Source organism: Hordeum vulgare, chromosome 5H (assembly GCF_904849725.1).
Source record: "Hordeum vulgare subsp. vulgare chromosome 5H, MorexV3_pseudomolecules_assembly, whole genome shotgun sequence".
In the NCBI taxonomy this organism is placed as follows: Eukaryota; Viridiplantae; Streptophyta; class Magnoliopsida; order Poales; family Poaceae; genus Hordeum; species Hordeum vulgare.
In genome coordinates, this window is record NC_058522.1 from 42,570,672 (window position 1) to 42,583,052 (window position 12,381).

Here is a 12,381-nt window from a genome sequence, read left to right on the forward strand (position 1 = left end):
GTATATATGCATTATCGTGTACTATATGTAGTAGCGTCGAGTTGTTCGATCAAGCACTGAGAAAGAGAGGTCACTTCTCTCTATATATGTTCATGACGATGTTGTGTAATTAATGGTTCCTTCATTTGCTTACTAGCTAGTGTCGAGTTCTCTCTATATGTAGTAGCTATCGTCGACCAAGCACGAAGAAAAAGAGGTCACTTCTCTCTATATGTAGTAGCTAGCTAACACAATATGAAACCCCTAATAAAACCCTCCAAAACCCTAACCACCCCCCATTTCAAAAAAACAAAAACCCCAGCGCCTGCGAGCTGCTGACGTGTGGCTGCCTTTTGGTCCCGAATGATGTTTCAACCGGGACTAAAGGTCCTCCTGTCTGGACGCCCCGCAGCGGCCACGTGGAGATCCTTTGGGCCCGGTTCGTAAGCCAACCGGGACTAAAGATTTAAGTCTTTAGTCCGATTGTTTTGTCCCGGTTAAAACCCCTCTCGACTAAAGCCATGTTTTCTACTAGTGGACAAAGGTGTGTGTGCAAAAATCCTTGGGTGGTTTGGACATCTTGGATATTTCTCACAACACAACAAGTCTCTCATAACGAAGAACTTGCGTAAATTTTTCAGTAGAGGTAATCTACCTCGGGTTAACATGATTTGGGAAACTTACTACTCCACTCGCCTTCCTGATATAAGAAAGGAAGGGTCCAGCTGTTGGAAGAATCACCTCTGTTTAAAAAACACTCTACTTGTAAGTTGCAAAATGGCAATCTAGTCTTCTCTAGAAATACAATTGGTAGATGAATCCCTGACCAACAAATTACCCGAACTTCAATCTTTTGTCATAAATGATGGTGAAACAACTGCTAGTTGGATAACCTCTGAGGACCCCACTTAACTAATCCATACTCCTCTTTCTAAATAAGCATTCTCCAAGTTCATTTAACTCTAGGTGTTGTTGGACTATATAAAAATCCACAAAGAAATGATATAAGGATTAGGCAGGGGCAATGTGCTAGGTGCTCTTCAATCACGATGTACAAACAAATATTTGCTAGAAAAGAGGAGAATGTGTTTATTCTATTTGATTTGCAAAACTACCAATAGGCTGAAGCATCAAATTTTCTTCTCGCGTCTCTTACATGATAGAGTCAATACTAGAAATCTCTTTAGAAGAAAAACTTTTATCTGGATTGCTATGCATGTGTATTTTCCAATGAACATGCACGGGAAGTGATTAGGCACCTGTTTTGGGACTGTTGTTTTGCACATGACTGTTGAAATAGTATATCCTAATAAAAAGATGGGAGTTTCCATTTCCGATTACATGCCGCCAGCACATCAGCTATTTCCCTAAAAAAATCTTTGGACATAATTATCCGAAGGTGTTGGAACATTTGAATGCAAAGAAATGGAAAAATCTTCATGCGGGAAGTCCCAAGTGTTAGCTGCTGGAAATATAGACTCATGGTAGATTTACTGTCGCTAGAACACATAACTAGAGCTAAATATTTGAACAGTTGAAGCAATGGATTGGCACACATCTATGATGAGTGTGAGACAAAGAGCATTCATATACTGTAAACTCATGTTTCCACGAACTGGCATTGGTTGAGATAACCATAGCTGTAGTATTTGTATTCTTCTGTATATATTGCACCTTTTGGTTTTACCATGTTAATGAAAAATTACCGTAGAACTATTTTTCTACTATTTGCGGCTCAAAAAAAATGCTCTTGGTTCTCTAGAATATGAAAAAAAAAAGGTTAGAATATTTTTATAGAGCAAATGTCACGACTATTCCATTTCCAAACAATGTCACGTACTACTATGGAAACCATGCTGATAATATCAAGAGACCAACCCTGATAGAATTATAAGCAGGGAGTTTTATAGAGCAAATATCACGACTACTCCATTTCGAAACAATGTCACATACTACTACGGAAACCATGCTGATAGAATTATAAGCAGGGAGTTTTATAAGCAGGGCGTATGTGCTGAAAGCAAGTTGACCTTGTGCACGCCGTACTAATACTACTAGTCTACAACTGCATACCTATAGAATTGCTACGATCGAGTAGTACTCTCTCCGTCCCAAAATAACTGTCTTAAGCTTAGTACAACTTTGTATTAGAGCTAGTATAAAGTCAAGACAGTTATTTTGGAACGGAGGGAGTAACAAATTGATCCAGTTAGTAGCTAGGTAGGCACGTACACTACCTGTGGCGATGTGCACATCGATGACAAGTCATCCATCAATGCTAGCGTAGGATTGATTTCTAGCGACCTGCTCACATAACTAGCAAAGATTCTCTTCCTGGAAATAGAGTGCTCCTCCATCCGATTCCAAGTTCCCAATGGCCGGATGGAAAACCCTGGATTAGCTAGCAACAAAGCCCTGCGGCGTGTGCAGGCATCGAGCCTAGCTCGCTTTCGCGTCCGGTACAATGACAAGCACGCATATTTGTGGCAATATAACCACCTTCACCAGGCATCCATCGCTCAGCCACCTGCTATCTCCTTTCTCACGCTGCATGTGGTGGTCCTCTCCCTCGCCCCCTCCCTCTAGCCCAGAGCTCGGTTCCTTCTCTTCCTTTTGGTGCGCATGCCATTACTGCGTGGTGACCACGTAGGTAAAGCATGCAAGTCGATGGCAGTTAGAACTGGCGACTGGAAAGAAGCACCTAGGGTACCTACTAGATGATCGAGCTATCTGCTGGTCGCTGCGAGCGTTTTTCTTCGGGGGCCTCTTTGATTCTCACGATTCTAGAAACACGAGAATGGAAGATTAAAATTGGATTGTGATGCCATGATCATCTCAATCCTACAGTATAAGATTTTTGCTTGTTTGATGGCATCATAGAAAAAGCAAAGGATTCTATTAAAAAGCTTTGAGCGGATGCCGAAAATCATATGAGAAGTAGTACAGAGAAATCTTTAGAATTTATATTACAGGATTTAATCCTATGAATCAAACAGTCAACACATGATAATATTCATTTTTTTAAGAAGTATACACCCGGCCTGTAAAATTCATATGCAAAACCTTTGAATCAACATGGGTCCAGCGGTCGTGTCCCCCCCCCCCCCTCCCCCTTTCCTTAGCCCACCCCCGTGCGGGCGTCTCGGGCAAAACCCTAGTCAGTGGGCTGGAGCCGGTCGGCAGAGAAGGCGTAGTGGTGCGTGGTGAGTGCGCATTGTTGCTGGCGACATGATGTGCGCTGGCAGTGGCGAATGGCGCGATGGTGCGATGCGGGGATGTAGGCTAGGGACGAGGAGTGTACGTGGTACTCACGCATCACTCTTGATGCAATTATGCAAGGGCACGAGATGCGCTCGAACGGCATCCCCAACACGGATCTATTGGGCGACGACCTTGTGGGCTCCAATGGTGCTTGGGGGTTTCTCTCGTCGTCCCCTAGACGCGTTAGGAGGTCGCGGAGGTGCTCGCGTGGCCTGAGGTGGTTGGGCATCACGGTGGTGAGATGCTCGCAAGTCGCAATGGACGGACTCGATATGAGTTCTGACGGGCCTCCAACCAGATCTCATCACCTAACAATGTCTAGATGGTGGTGATGGTGGTGCCGATCGATGACAGACCCAGGAATGGGTCACGCCCCAAGCGAACTGGGCCAAGGCCCAGGCAGCCTTCATTGACTGTAGCATTTAATGTAGCTAAAATGCTACAATATACAAAGGAGATGGGCCTCACGCCCCAGGCCGACGCCCCTTCTGCCTGGGGCCTAAATCCGCCAATGATGCTGGTGGATTCCTTCCTTCAAGCGTCCCCGCATCTAGCTCCTTTAAGCAGGGCGTTGTTCTACTTATTGGTGCTAGAGGAAGCTCGGGCAGACCACTTCCGGCAAGGATGTCCGGTCCTTCCGTGCGGTGGTGCAGGCCCATTAGTTTGGCTTGGTATTTGCTTGGTTGAGGCGCACATCGGTGCGGGCGGTCAGTTCTGCCCTCCCCCCTCGAGTTTTCTTGGGCATCACTGTGTGAATGTATTTTACAGGATATAATCCTATGAATCAAACAATCAACACATTAAAAAATACTAAGGATTCTAATCCTATAATTTTTTTTAAGAATTATACCCCCGGCCTACAAAATTCATATGCAAAACTTTTGAATCAACATAGGTCCAGCGATCATGCCCCCCCTCTAACCCACCCCACTGCAGACGTCTCGGGCGAAACCCTAGTCGGTGAGCTGGAGCCGGTCGACGGAGAAGGCACGGTGGTGTGTGGTGAGCGCGCGTTGTTGCTCGCGACATGATGTGGGCTCGCAGTGGCGAATGGTGCGACGACACGATGCGGGGATGCAGGTTAGGGACGAGGAGTGTATGTGGTACCGAGGCATCTCTCCCGATGCGGTTCTGCATCGTGGGGGGGCGCATGATGCGCTCGAACGGCGTCCCCAACTTGGATCTTCTAGCCGACGACCTTGCGGGCTTCGTTGGTGCTTGGGGGTTTCTATCATCGTCCCCTAGATGCGTGAGGAGGTCGTGGAGGTGCTCGCACGACCCAAGGTGGTTGGGCATCACGGTGGTGAGATGCTCACATGTCGTAATGGACGGACTCGATATGAGGTTCCGTGGGCTCGTGACGAGATCTTGCCGCCCAACGACGCCTAGATGGTTGTGATGATAGTGACGAAGCACTAGCGAACCCAGGAATGAGTCACGCCGTAGGTGAACTGGGCCAAGGCCCACGCAACCTTCATTGACTGTAGCATTTACTGTAGCTAGAATGCTAAAGTGGACGAAGGAGATGGGCCTCATGCCCCAGGTTGCTGCCCCTTCTGTCTGGGGCCTGAATCCGCCCATGATGCCGGTGAATGCTGGTGGGTTCCTCCCTTCCTTTAAGCAAGGCGGTGTTCTTCTTATTGCTGCTAGAGGAAACTTGGGCAGACCAGTTCTAGCATGGATGTTCGGCCCTTGCGTTCGGTTGTGCGAGCCCGTTAGTTTGGCTTGGTTTTTTGCTTGGTTGAGGCGCACACCGGTGCGGGTGGTGAGTTCTGCCCTCCCCCCACTCCCTCGAGTTTTCTTGGGCACTACGATGTGAATTCTCGTCCAGATCTGCGCACGGAAGCATAGGTTAGTCAGAATCAACTTGGTGCACTCAAGTCTTGATGCGGCGGTGCAAACTAGTCACGTTGGCATGTTCTCGCCTAGTTTTGGTGTGCAGAGGTGACAATTCCTTGTCTAGCAGCGTGTGCTTGGTTTCGTTCTACCGGGGGTGGGTAGGTCTAGGATCCTCGGTGGTTGGTGGATTACTTGGCTCGAGATGAAAATCGTGCATCAACCTTGTGGGTGTCGACAATAACGATATATATGGATGTCTTCTTCCTCCTTGGAGGTACCTTCGTGGAGCTCATTGCTCTTCCTACCTCACAACTTTTGTTGAAAAACTGGCAACTCCAACGCACGACCCCAAACGGACGTCCGTTTGCTGGCAAAATGGACGCCCATGTCTGGTATGGGTCGTCCGCTAGTCGGGGCATCCGACGGCGACTGCATCCCCAAATTGTTCGTGTTAGACTTCAAAAATACACCAAAAAAGACATTGAAAACTTAAAAAGGAATTGAAAATAGCTAAAAACATAAATAAAGAAATTAAAAAGTCCTCCATAGTCAGAGCCCATGCACACTACTTAAGATAAAATTAAAAACATAAAAAATATAATGTGGTCGCCCCGCGTGTCGCAGAAGCTGTCGTCGTCGATGCCGTGGCCGACGAAGCCATCGCCGCTATCGTCTTCACGCGCCACCATCCTCGTCGTTGCTCATCACGTCCATTTAGGGTGGGGGTGTCCAAAGCTGGGGCGGTAGCCCCCAAAATGGACGGGGTGCGTGCTACGCAGGCGGCGGCGGCGACGGCGGCGGTGGTGACCACGATGCCCATGCACGCTCCTATGTGGCATCCTCCTTCACTTCCATCTTCACCTCCTGCTTCATCTACACCTCCGGCTCGTAAACGTCTCCGAAGGCCGATAACTCGAGCATCTCCTATAGGCCCTCCTATTCCTCCTCCCGGCGGCTCATGTACGCCCGCTCAGAGTCCTCCATGACGGCTTACACGAACTGCTCCTCCTCCTCGGTTGTCATGGCAGGAGGCTGCAGGGGCGACGACGACGGGAAGGGAGAGGGTGTCGGTGTCACGTTGCGCAGCCGCAGGCTCTAGGCGGGCTTGGTGCGTGCACACGAGGCACACGGGACGGGCTACTACCACGACTATTAAACAAAGGTTTGTCGACGCATGTCGTGCTCGTCTTGGAACCATGTGTCCCATAGGGACGAGTGGACGTCGTATCTGCCGTAGGCGAGGTGCTGGCACAGAATTCGGGTGTGATGACTGGCGATGTCCTGGAGGCGGACACGACCGCTCGCTGGGACAGGGGGAATGGGCACCTGATCCGGGCTCAGGTGCCATCCTTCTGGGAGGTGGACATGCGACCACGACATCGGTGTGTCGGTTTCCCAGTACCGACGATGGATGACGACCTTGATGTAGGACCAGAAGCATGACGCGGCCACATGAGGGGAGATGGAAAAGGATGCGAGTGAGGTGGAGTGCCTGGCCGCCCTTCGAGACAAGGTGGACGACAACCACACCTCGTGCCCGCTCTTGGTCTTCTTGCTTGAGTGCCACTTCCACAACCCCATGGCCGGCAGGGAGCGAGGTGGACGATAGCGCTAGGCTAGGGTTTGGTGTCTACTGTGGTGGGAGCAAAGATGGTGAGGAAGTGAAAGTCCACGACTTCACCATAAAAAAACGTGGTTCAGGCCGTTTTGTTGGCTGACATGCGGGCCCTTTTTTCTGTGTGCATTGACTCGGTTAGGTGAAAGAAAATTGAAAAGCCCAACCAAGTTTAGGTCCACAATAAAATGAAACGGACGAGAAACAAATTTACAAATAAAAACGCACGTTGGATCGGTTCGTTTGTCCGTTTGAATCCAAACAAACAAAAACGGATAATATGGGACGTGTGTTGGCTCTGTCAGATCGGATGAAGATGATGTCCCTAGTATCACCTCCTCGGAGGCATCATCTTGAAGACATGATCATGGATTTCGATGCTGTGCACAGTTGATGGTGAGCTCTGGTGTGTGGTTGTGCCAGTTGGATCTTTTTTCTTCTTCTTTCATTTCATTTTATACTACGTAACCTTTTTATTGTGTTTTTCTTCTCTGAAGGTGTATTAGTATTACCTCTTCTCTTTGATTATATATCAAGTTTATGTTGCTTACCACATATATCACGCGGTAGTATTACCTCTTCTGATTAATGAATTTGACAGTTATCCTGTCAACATTCAAAAAATAAAAAGACAGTAATGGAAGGGCCCCTAGTGTGGTCCAGGCGACCAGGCCAAGGGCTACGCACGCATCAACACAGTATGCATACATTTATATATTGCGAATGCATTTCTTTACAAGCATGACAAACAAAAGCCGTTGCTGCTACCAGGAGTAGCTTTGCTGGCTAGCTAGTGTATGTGTTGAATCCCTGATCAACTCACCCCTGGGCTGGCTGCTACTCCTAGCAGCTACCTAGGTGGGAGTAGCAGTGTGGCGCATGCAGTGGATTAAAATATTATGATCCTCTCGATCAACAATGAAAAGCATCGATATGCAGCTTTATACAGGCATGCGCGCGTATGCATGCAGCGTGCCGTATACTATGCGCACGCTCCACGGCTGCGTGCAGTAGAAATCTCGCGAGATATATTGTATACATTTGCGATTTGTACCACAGATCCCGGTCGGTAGCAACAGTCTGTAGGGATGGCACCAACCTGATCGATGGAGTTTATACACCAAGCACGAAGCAGGAATGCACAGTAGCGATGGTTGGTTTCGGCTGTAAAAAGACACTGCCACTCATGAACATAGTAATACAGTTTGACGTGGAAGGAAACGAAACCAGAGGAAAGCAGTTGGTGCCCATCCCGGCATCGGCATTTAACAGCGCGGGGTGCCGCGGTTGGGGCATCGCTGTTGGGTTTCCGCTGGCATCTGATCTGACGGCATGGATCGGCATGCGTACAGTCCATGGATCGAGGATCCATGCCGCAGGAGGCACGCACGCAGCAGCGGGCGCGATATGGAACCTGCAGTAATCAATAAGACGAGCGAGTAGCCATTAACCCGAGGCGAGCTAGCATGCGCGTAGCGTAGCGTATAGCCTGCGTGCGACTGCGATGCGTCGAGATCGGCTAGCTGCTGGCTGCTGGTAGAGAGAGAGTACCACGCTGGACAGTTGCATGCGCATCGGCTAGCTAGGTAGCTAGCTGCTCTACTCTACCCACCTAGCCCTAGGTCTAGGAGTAGGAGTAGCTATCTCTCTCTCTGGATATGTTAATGGCGGTCCTGCTGTAGTAGCTAGTACGTCTAGCTAGGGGTAGATGTTTAGGTAGGTAGGTGGGTAGCTGCTGTCGATCCTGCTTGCAAGTTGCAGCTGAAAACGAGTCCTAGGCAATGCTAGGCGCGCGCGCTCCCTCTCTCTGTGTCTGCGCTGCGCGTCCACAGCACAGATAGATCGATGCAGCAATTGACAAATTAAATTGTGCCTGGCAGGACCGGCGTCGCTGTCTCTGCACCGTCGCCCCGACGGAGCCGCACGGCACACCACTCCACGCCGAGGGTTCTCAACTTGGATACTACAAAGTTGCCAACCAGCAGCATGATCGATAGGCTTTCTTCGCTAGTGGGCTGGAGGCTTGGGCCTGGACGGACATGGAAATATGTAACATGGACGGGCTGTTAAATCCAGAATTTCATATACGACGCACCTATCACTCAATAAATAAATAAGTAAATATACGACGCACTATGCATCGGAAAATCTTAGGGCAACTAAATGGATGTTACACATTGCTGTGGGAGCACGCCAAGTGGCACGTCTAGTCACTGCCACTTGTCACATGCGGATGCGGGCGCTCCCTCTAAATTTCATTTTCTTGTGTCTTTCAGTACGTTTTCTCGTGTTTAAATTGGTTTTTATGTATTTTTTTACTACTAGCAAAATGACCCGTGTGTTGCCACGGAAGATAAAAACATAATCTTCAATGATGGTGATCACATTATGTTCATATATCATCGCTTGATTTTAAAATTTTATGCACAAATGCAAGAAAATGTTTCTTCTTTTAAATTTATTCACAAGTTGAAGCAATCTTTACATTTTCAAAAAATATATATCATGGTTGTTTAAAATCTTGGTCACTCAAAGATTTATTCTGAATTTCAATATTTTTTAAAAAACATACAATAGTAATTTGATCCATCCAACAGTTAATTCTTCAAAATTCACACAAGTATATTGTCACAAAGACTTAGAAGTATTAATGTTTAACTACATACATTAGATCTTTCGTGAAGAATTTTAAAAATATGGAAACAATTTTAAAATCGAGAACATTTTTTACAATTTACAAACATTTACTAAAAATTGTGAATATTTTTTATATTTCGAACGGGTTTAAATATTTTCTTTTGAATTGGCGACCAGTTCAAGAAAAGACGAACATAATTTTTTATGTTGGAGGATTTTATTTTAAATTCACAAACATTTTTTGAAACGCATGAAGTTTTTATGAATAAACAAACATTTTTAGAAATCAGTAATATATTTATTAAATTCATGGACATTGTTTTGGAATTTGCAAAAAAAAAAACGGCGCTTTTTTCGTACCCACAAACATTTTATGTTTTTGTCAGCATTTAATTCAAAATTCCTCTTTTTGATATGCAAAAGTTTTTGTAATTCTAAATTATTTAAATTAGAAATAAACAAAAATGAAACGGAAAATTTTAAATAAAAAAAGAAACTATCAAAACAGGCATTAGCTATTTTTAAAATTTTAGGACATTTTTTAAATGCATTAACATATTTTTAATTAGAAAGCATTTTGTTAAATGCCTTTAATAATTTTTAATACATGGAATTGTATTTGAAATCATGGACTTTTCTTATTGTACAAACATTTTATTGTATATGCGATAATTTTTGACAAAGCTCCGAGCAGTTTTTGAAGTCACAAACATTTTATTTTTTAAAATATTTTGATTTGTATTTTTCAGTTTATTAAATTTTTTAATGATAAGTTCTAAATTATTTACAATAAAAAAATAAAACAGAACTGAAAATAAATAAATAAACGGAACTAAAAGCAGACGCCTGTGCATGGGTCGGCCCATACGGTGTGCTGGATATTCTCCCAGCGTGTAGAGCGTAATATAGGAGGTTTTTACATGGGCCGGTCCAGTCCAAGATTTTTTTTTTGCTTTCTGAAACGTTTTCTATTACTTACCGGTGGCATGGTGGGTAATAAATGCAAACTTTAAGGGTAATTTCCATGACGGACGACCAGAAACCGAATTTGCTTTATTATTACTAGTAAATATGCCCGTGCGTTGCAAGGGGGGAATACACACAATTTCTATTAGTCATTGTTGGCCGAGTCGAGAAATTGTCTTTGGATAGTCAATACCAAATTTAATAATAATTGAGTCTAATATTGAAGGTAAGTTTATGAGTAAATTCAGGTTCTGATATTTCATCAAACATTCGAAAGAAATCCAGCAAATATGTATCAGTTGTCTACAAATAAATTTATATCACTATTTTACTAATGCTATATATATTACTGTTCAGGTTGGGCCTAACTTCCAATACCTATCTTTCAAACATTGAATATTGAGCTATCCTCCACAATTTGTACCTACATGGAGTTAACTTGATAAGAAAACAACTAAACATATTTATATTTCTAAAATGCTGCGAGAAGGATGTTGTCCTCTAGTGGAACCTCTAAAAAGACTATTATTTAAGAACGGAGGGAGTAGGCAGCAGAGTGGCATATATCATAGCTAGTATGAGGTTGACAGCTTCTATCAACCAAAACTTGAAAGTACATCACTTAAAAGAAAAAGAAAACACTTCAATCCAGAGGCACTTGTTTGCAGAAAGTGTAAATATGTACCATGCTATTTGTATCCACTTCCGTGTAGAAAATATTTTTTTAATCCTTATTATACTTGAGTAGTTTCTATAATATTGAATATGTTTACTTGTGTAGGCATTCCCCAAACGATCCCCTCTGGTCGACGACTTCTCAAGGGCAATCCTCAGCATAACAGAGGGAGATACTATCATTCAGATAGAAAGGAAATGGATAGGAGATCAAAATACCTGTCAGAATGACGGCCCCACCATCGGCTCAAGCAGTCTAAAGTTCAAAACTTTTGAGAGCTCTTTCTGCTCACTCGAGTTGCTTCAACATCTGCCCTTTTGATAGCCCTCGTGATGTTTCTCTACAAGAGGTACAAGAAAAAGAACAACACAGGTCAGATTGAAACAACTGCAGATTCTAACCCATCCCACGATATGCAGTTAACTGTACCAGATGTTTTAGATAGCTACGTCTGCCAGCAAGAGATAGAGATATCTAGAGAACTCACAAGCCCGTGTTCAAAAGTCCAATCAACTCCAGATTTTACACCTCATGGAACACCAGGCAATGGTTTGTAGCATCATGTTAAGTCACCCTTATTCAGGTTCTCAGTCTCCAGAGTACACCTGGTCATCTTTTGTTCTCATGTGTGTATTTTCTTGTGTATTATGTATGAATGCTGACGGCCATGCCTTCTAACTGCATGCCAGTGCAGCAGCAATGCAACTGTAAGCTTATTGTGTAATGTATTCTAATTTTGCTCAGGTTCCAAGTGTACATCAACAATCTATCAGTGTAAGACTGTAATCCAAGGAGTACCAGCGTAGCCTGAACTACAACTTGGCACCTGTGCACTGTGTCCGTGCCCCTATTTTTTTTGGATAAGCAGGTAGGCCACAGTCTAGCTTATGTATTCCAAAACCAGACCGAGGTCTCTGGAGGCTAACCAAATGCGTCATTGATATAGAAAAAGGGCTGACCAAAAATGCAACGTACAAAAATAAATGAATCCAAAATATTTCTCAGATACAAAATACTACGCTTGTTATATTTACCGGAATTACTGGATTCCAAAAATATGGAACACCAAATCACAAAAGGAAAAGTAGAGTGTATCGTAGCAATTGGTGTATTCTGTCAACTCATAAATATATTTTGCTATCTTTCAGCCGATGGACTTCCATTTTCTTGTGCCACCACACATGTCACCTAAAATCAAAATCGTTGAAATACTGTCAAAGCGAATACTCCACATATGTATCTGGCAGACTCAACTGCAATATCCTTTTTGCCGGCATAAGACCAATCAAGAAGTAGTTCAGTATGTCAGCTCCATATCTCTTGTGAATGTGTGATGCATGCCTTAGGACCTCCTGCAGGTATGCCCCATTTATGTGTGTGTTTTTCTTGGTGATAAAGTTCTTGTTTT